Source organism: Lagenorhynchus albirostris, chromosome 7, assembly GCF_949774975.1.
Source record: "Lagenorhynchus albirostris chromosome 7, mLagAlb1.1, whole genome shotgun sequence".
Classification (NCBI taxonomy): domain Eukaryota; kingdom Metazoa; phylum Chordata; class Mammalia; order Artiodactyla; family Delphinidae; genus Lagenorhynchus; species Lagenorhynchus albirostris.
Genome location: NC_083101.1, coordinates 11,035,844 through 11,043,441, shown reverse-complemented (window position 1 = coordinate 11,043,441; position 7,598 = coordinate 11,035,844). Strand labels below are relative to the sequence as shown.

General features: G+C 51.4%; 1 long non-coding RNA gene across 3 annotated transcripts; it reads right to left on the bottom strand.

Annotated features, from left to right (window-relative positions):
- Window positions 1-5,445: 5,445 nt before the first annotated feature.
- Window positions 5,446-7,598, bottom strand: LOC132522752 (uncharacterized). Of its 3 annotated transcripts, XR_009541318.1 has the most exons (5): window positions 7,470-7,598; window positions 6,616-6,831; window positions 5,892-6,006; window positions 5,732-5,793; window positions 5,446-5,608 (listed from the first exon to the last, which is right to left on the bottom strand). It is a non-coding gene; the product is annotated as an uncharacterized LOC132522752 (long non-coding RNA). The 3 variants fall into 3 exon arrangements; XR_009541319.1 differs by lacking the exons at window positions 6,616-6,831; window positions 7,470-7,598 and adding an exon at window positions 6,266-6,573; XR_009541317.1 differs by lacking the exons at window positions 6,616-6,831; window positions 7,470-7,598 and adding an exon at window positions 6,277-6,573.

Below are 7,598 nucleotides of genomic sequence, written 5' to 3'. Positions count from 1 at the left end.
TGGAAGCTGGCCTCCCTGCCAGGGTTCAAAGCCCTGGCCCTGGGCGCGTCCGTGGCAGGAAGCAGACCGGGCAGTAATTGGCAGCGCGGCTGTGCTCAGAGGCCAGCACTGACCCGGCATCCTCCTCCAGCGTTGCCTTTGAGTCACTCCATACTGACCTTCCAGGCCTGCAGGGACTTCCTGCTGAACGCCGAGCCCGCACCAGCAACAAATTACTCGTTCCCCAAGAAATCTATTAAAAGGTGGCAGCAGCTTGGGGGCCGGGTGACCAGGGGCCCCCACCACAGAAAGCCTAATGTCTTCTGTTCCCAAGAGCCACCAGCCGACTCTGGCTGAACTCAGAGGGAGCTGAGCTAGAACTCGAAATTTGGGGGCCAAGGGAAAATGACTCAGACACGAGGAGAGGCCACCATCCTTGAGGCCCATCTATGGCTTCACGAAGGGGGAACAGGTGGGATATGGAGTCCCCTCGACCTCAGATCCTATCTGCCACTTCCACTCTGTGTGACCTTGGGCAAGCCACTTGGCCTCTCTGAGCCTTCCACGCCCATAAAGGAGAGAGAAGCCCACCCCATGGGTTGGCGAAAAGCCAGTGAAGTGCCAGGCACATAACAGATGCTATTCTCTGTGAGTGTTGCTGGATCAGAAGCAGACTGTATTTATTTCATTCTCCAGCTCAGAGAGAAATAAGCTCAGAGTGACCTGCACGTGTGTGCCCACGTCCTGAGAAAGCCAGTGGCCGAGCCATGGGATCACGTGGGGTGGAGCTGCAGCTGGAGGCTCTAGGGGGTGGGGGCAGGACATCTGAGGATGGGGGCTCTTACCACCTCCAGCAAGGCTCTGGCTGATCACTGGGCCGTTGGATGGATGAATGGAACCGGAACCAATGGGTGAATGCCCGCATCATTGGTAGATGCTGTAGGCTGAATAATGGCCCCCCAAAGATGTTGATGGCCCAGTCCCTGCAACCTGTGAAGATGTTACCTTACATGGTAAAAGGGACTTTGCAGTTTCAATTAAGTTAAGGCTCTTGAATGGGAAGATCATCCTGGACTATCCAGGTGGGCCCAGTGTAATCACAGGGGTCCTTATAAGAGGGAAGCGGCAGGCTCAGAGTTGAGGCCTGAGGTGTGAGTTGAGGGAGAGGCATCTGCAGTGGACCAAGGTGACATCGAGGCTACAGTCACATAAATTCTGTTCTCTGGACCTGGTTGGGCCCAAACTCCAATGTACTATTTTCACCATAGGATGAAGTGCTGCTGGGCCCACTGACCTTATGATTTGGAGGATCAAAAAACACCAGCTCACGAGGGACAGCTCAGATCTCATAGCTACACAACGTCCTGTGGTCATCAGTCTCTACTAGGGTCCAGCAGAGTACCAGGCACCGATTTTCTAAGGGTGAGTAGCTCTCTGCAGCAGAAGTCATGGACTCGCTTCTAAACCCTAGTTAAAAGAAATAATTTTTAATAGATACTTTTGATTCATTTGGCAAATTGCCCATTTCGTAAGTGACAATCATGTTAAATTGAACTGGCTTTTGGAGAATTGGTTTTTAGCAAAATGGGTCAGTGCTGGCTTCAGAGCTGGCTGGACTCTGGTACACAAAGGATGACCTCAGGAACTCTTTCCTGTTCTTGGATTTGCTCTCTTCTGGGCTGGCCTTGCTTTCACTTGACTTTTCCCTAAATTGGGGCAGAGATGGCCACCATTCGTCTGGTTTGGCTTCCCCAGTTGGAAGAGAATGATTTTCCCAGCAATTCCAGTAGAAGACCACCTGTCTCGTGTGCCCACTCTAGAATGACTCTCCGTGGCCAGGAGATGAAATACCCTGACTGGGTAAGCCTGGGCTACATACCCACACGTGGAAGGCAGAATTCTAAAAGTGCCTCCTCTCCTGATTTCCATCCTGGGTTATTCAACGAAACACTAACCTAAGGACTATGTGACGGTTGATTTTATGCGTCAACTTGGCTGGGCCACAGTGCCCAGATGTTTGGTTAAACATTATTCTGGATGTTTCTGTAAAGGTGTTTTTGGATGAGATTAATATTTAAATTGGTGGGCTTTGAGTAAAGCAGATTACCCTCTGTCATGCAGGTGGGTCTCATCCAATCATGTGAAGGCCGTAATAGAACAAAAAGACTGACCTCCCCAGAGCGAGAAGGAATTCTGCCAGCAGATCGCCTTTGGACTTGAACTACATCTCTTTCCCGGGTCTCCAGTCTGCTGGCCTGCCCTGCAGATGTTGGATTTACCAAGCCTCTACAATCATGTAAACCACTTTAAATTTCTAAAAATAATCTTTAAAATCTCCCCTCCCCCTCACCTTGATATGTGGAATTCGCTGATATAATAAAGGTTACTAATCAGCTGACATTAAAATAAGGTTACACTGGATTATCTAGGTGGCCCAGTATAATCAAACAAGCCCTTAGAAGCAGTAGAGGAAGGCAGAAGAGGAGGACAAGGAAATGTGGCAAAAAGGGAAGCTGGAGAGACATGAAGCAGGAGAGGGATTTGCCCTGCCTCGCTGGAGGAGGCCACAAGAAAAGCATGAAGAGAAATGCAGGCAGCCTGTAAGACAAGGACCAGCCCCTGAATGACAACCAGCAAGGACATAGGGACCTCAGTCCCACAACCATAGGAACAGAATCTGGCCAACAGCCCGAATGCGCTTACAAACGGTTTACCCTCAGCACCTCCAGAAAGGGAGGCAACACTGCCGACACCTTGATTTCACCCTTCTGAGACCCAGAGCAGAGGAACTAACGGAGCCAACCTGACTTCTGATCTACAGAATTGTGAGCTGATTGATTTGTGTTGCTTCAAGCTGCTGAATTTGTGGTAATTTGCCGTGACTATAATAGAAAACAAATACACCACCCGTGGAGAATGGGGTGGAGCCAGCCCCTCCCAACACCACAGGGACTGATCATAGAAGTGGGCTCCCCAGATCGGGCGCTGGTCCCAGAAGTGGGGGGGCCTGGGCAGAGTTGACCACAGTGTCCAAGCTGAAAATTGATTCTCCATTGCCCAGCACCCAGGCACTGCCAAGGTAAGGGTCCCACCCCAAGTTTCAGACCAACTTAGGTGAGGGGCCTTAGCCCCTCTGCTTGTGCCCATGGCCACAGCCCCCTACGACAAGGTGGCAGCTGTTTTCTCTGTTCCAGGAGTTTCTCCAGCTCTCCCTCCACTCTTCTCTCTATTTGGGGGCTTCTTCAGTTTCCACCCTGCTACTCAGGTGTCCAGAAAACTCCCCCAAGCCTGGCCAGACTCCCAGGTCAGACTTGGAGTAGGTTCCATGTAAACCCCCAGCAATCGTGGAGTAGGATCCCTGGAGCTGGACAGGAGGAAGTAACAGGAGGAAGAGCAGAGCCTTCAGGCCGCCAGGCTGCTGGGCATGGCTCCCTGCCTGGCACTGGGCAGGTATTATCACAATTAGTCCTTGTCACGGCTCCACCTGGTGGGCAATAGGATCCCTATTTCTTGGAAGGAAAAATCAAGGCTCAGAGAAGGCGCAAATCCTTGTCCAAGGTCAGTCAGCACACTTTTCCGGTTACAAGTGACAGAAGCCTAATTCAACCTGGCTGGAGAAAAGGAAGCGTGTGCTGATCCGTGCAACATGGAGGTCGAGGGGTGGGGCTGGCTTCAGGTACCCTTCTGCTCGGGGACTCAGTGAGGTCCTCGTCTCCCCCTGCCTCTCTGTACCTGCATCTCTTCCTGTCTCTCCCTCTTTATCTCTCTCTCTCTTTTTCTTCCTGTCTCTCCCTCTTTTTCTCTCTCCCTCTGCCCACAGCACTCTGGTTCTCCCTCACTCTGTCTCCTATCTCATGAGTGCCCTCCTCTCAGCTGGCTTTATTCCCTCCCACTGCATATGGATAGGACAGAAAACGTAGCCTGTGGCAGACACAGAAGCTTGGTCTTCTTTGAAGCAGCAAAGTGCCCAGGTGATAAATGAGCTTTCTCAAACTCCCTTGCAACCAGTGACATGTAAATAGAAATATTCTATAGTAATTCTGGGAAGCTTGTCTATGGGGAGGCAAGCTGACTCAGCTGAAAGGAGCACCTCTTTTATCCTTCTCCCCTTTCTGCCTTCCTGTTGCCTAGAATTATGTGTGTAATGGCAGGAGCTCTGGCAGCCATTTGGGGCCATAGGATGCACTGGATGCCAGTGCCAGTCATATGAGCCCTGAACTGGCCACCATCAGACTTCTTTTACATGCAAACCCCCCCCCAAACTACTGCACGTTTAACCCACTTTTATTTGGAGTTTTTGTTATATGCAGCCAAACTTCACCCCATGATACGTGACCACCGGCAGCTTCCGCTTCACATCTATCCAACTCAGAAACTCCAGAGTCAGGACCCCTGCTCTTCTCACTCACAAGGCATCTAGTGAACTCTGAATGGCACAGCTAGGGTCACATACTTATGACTAGAGGAATGGCCAAACCATGTCCCAGGCCCACTCTTGGTGTGCTTAATGTTGCTTGCTCGTTTGCTTTTAAGGACAGCCAGAGTGGAATCACATGAAGGGTGGGGGAGGAGAATTCCCCAAAAGAAGTGGGTGTGCTAGACACCTAGGAAATGACAGGTGTCCACTACAGCTAGTGGTGGTGAACCCCAGTTTGCCTGACTCCCAGCTGGGCACTCTCCACCCTACTCTGCAGGATTTCAGTCTTAACAGAAGGGGCTTCCCTGTCTGACCTCTCAGGAGCAGGACCATGCAGGAGCCCACTGGGTCGGTCTGACCTCTCTCAAGAAAGTCCATCTGGAGGCCAGTATGTGGGGTCAGGAGGGAGATGAGTGTAAGTGTTAGAGTCAGACAGAGTCGAGGTCAAAGCCCATCTCAGCCACTCCAGCTGTGTGCCCTCAGGTAAGTTGCTTTACCTCTCTGAGCCTCCCTGCTAATTCCCCCATTTCTGTCTCCAGTCCTGTCTTCACTCCCTCCCTCCCAGCCCTGCACACCTAGAATTCCCTCTTCTTCCTCTCACCTCGTCTACCCATCCTCTTCCAAGAGGCCCACCTCCACAGCTCCTACCACACCCAGCCAGAGACTCAGCCTGGGACATGCTAGCACAGCCTCCTTGACGCCGGCATATTCTAATGTGCCCTAAGGAACAATTCAACTTTCAGAGTTTCCAAATTACCAAACATGCAAAACAAACAACCTCCACCCAGGCCAGAGCCCTGCCCCTGCACTACTGACCCCCCAGCCCCGGGACAGAGGTGGGGATCCCAGGTGGGCCGGGGGCTCAACAACCACCCCTGTTCCCACTCGGGGACAGGGAGGCGGCAGTGTCCAAAAGTCCTGGTTCTCTGTCCCCAGCTCTGGCTGCCTTGAACACTGTGCTCTATTCTCTTAAGGGTGCAGGCAAAGTAAAATGGCCTCCGGGGGAGGCAGGTCTTAGAGGCTAAGCCCGGCAAAAAGGTCAACATTAATTTTTAAATTATTGACATTATTTCCATTTTTATTATTGAAACATTTCTTGTTATTTTCATTATTAAACCACTACATGCACAGAAAAACAATAAATGAATGAACTAAAAAGGTAAGTCTCTTGTCATTGGAGTCCCGGTCAGAAACAGTCTCTTGCGCACATTCCTGATTAAAAAATAAAGGAGGAAAAAAGAAACATCAACAAACGTGATTCCTCATTTTGTCCTTTGGAGGCAGCCGTTTCTGGGCAGCTTTGTTGCTGTGCTCTCCCCGAGGCCAGAGACTCACCTAACCTCGTGCTGCAGGGACCGGCTGGGGTTCACATCTGTCCTGGACACCCAGCACAGGGCCTGGTGGAGAGTAGGGTTCAGTGCATTTGTTGGAAGAGGGTAGGAGAGAGGGATAGAAGGATAGAGAAGGAAGGGAGGGAGACCCCCCCCCCACTTACTTGTGACAACAGAGGCGGGTACAAAATCCTGCGGGGATCCAGGGAGAACATCTCACTCTGCCCGGAGAGGTGGGGAAGCAGCCAGTGACACTGAGTCTTGAAGCATGACTAGGAACTTTCCAGAATTTGTAGACATCCAACAGGCAAAGAAACAAAGAGAAGGCAGGGTGAGTGCAAAGGCATGGAGACATGGGAGAACAGGCAGTCTGGGCCTTCATGGAGAGCCTGGGACAGGCTGGAGGAGGGTTTTGGAGAAGAGAGGGGATAGGAGAGGTTGAGGACGTCGGAAAGGACTTCCTGAGCGGGGCCAAGGGGTTGGGACGTTATCCTCCTGATTTCAGGGAACACGCACGGGGTGCTCGGGGAACACGCACGGGGTGCTCACCGAGCCTCGGCTGAACCAGATTAGGAGGCAGGGACCCCAGGTCCAACCACTGGAGGGGCAGCAGCCCCCGGATCCCATCCCCTGCTGGGGCCCCCGAGCAGCTACTCCTCCCCTCCCACACTCCAGCCTGGATGTTTTTCTCTGCACTTGATGAAGTTAAAATAAGCCCTCTCTGGGGTGACTCGCAGGCATTCAAATTGGATTGGCACACAGACATCGAGCAGTTGGTGGCAGGAGCCAGGGGACCCGGAGAGCAGGTTTTCGCTGGAGGGGACATGAGCTTTATTTCCCTCTTGGTTGCTGACAAGGAAGCAGCTGTCCTTCCCTGATTATTTTTACCTCGAGCCACAGCCGCTGACGCCGAGCCTCCCCAGCGCCCATCCGCCTGCCAGGGCCAGGTGAGGAGTCCCACTCCCCGGCCCAGCTCAGCGGAGAGCCTCGAGCTCCACCTACCGCCGCCTCCACATAGGACCAAGAAACAGCCCTTTGGCTTGGATCCAGACCCTTCCATGCCAAGCTGGGGTCACCGACAGGAGAAGAGAGAGCCAGAGCAGCCTTGAAGAAGATTTGAGACAAAAAAAGGGAAAAAAAATTTCATAACCAGTTCCCCTCCTCTAACACACTAGCTCCTTCCTTTTTGTTTTACCTCTGACTTTTAGCTTGATGAGACTAAACCTGAATACCACTTTACTGTTACCTAAGCGCTTCAAAGTCATTCCATTCTTGAAAAGCCCAACAGGTGGGGGACTTCCCTGGTGGTCTAGTGGCTAAGACTGCGCTCCCAATGCAGGGGGCTCGAGTTCGATCCCTAGTCAGGGAACTAGACCCCACACATCACAACTATGAGTTCACATGTTGCAGCTAAAAGATCCCACAACTAAGACCCACACAGCCAAGTAAATAAGATTTTTTTTCAAAAAAAAAGGAAAAGAAAAGAAAAGCCCAACAGGTGGGTATCATTAGATCCATCTTACAGCTGAGAAAACTGAGGCTCACAGGGGAAGTGGCTTGCCTGAAATCACACAATAACAGAGTGGGAGAAATAGGATTGGAACCCCAGTCTGTCCAACTTCAAATCTTGTACACCATCCACTGTATTTTCAAGTCTTTGTCCATGTATCAGTTAGTAATGCTCTCAGCAGCAGCTAACAACAATACTTTAAATAAAATGGGGGTTTATTTTCGTTGTATACCAAAAGACTGGCAGCAGGTTGTTTCCAGGTTGGGAGGCAGCACAATGATGTCATGGACACAGGGTCTTTCAATGTTGCTGCTCCATCATCCTTGATAGGTTGCCTTTTAACATGCTTGCTGCCTCACTG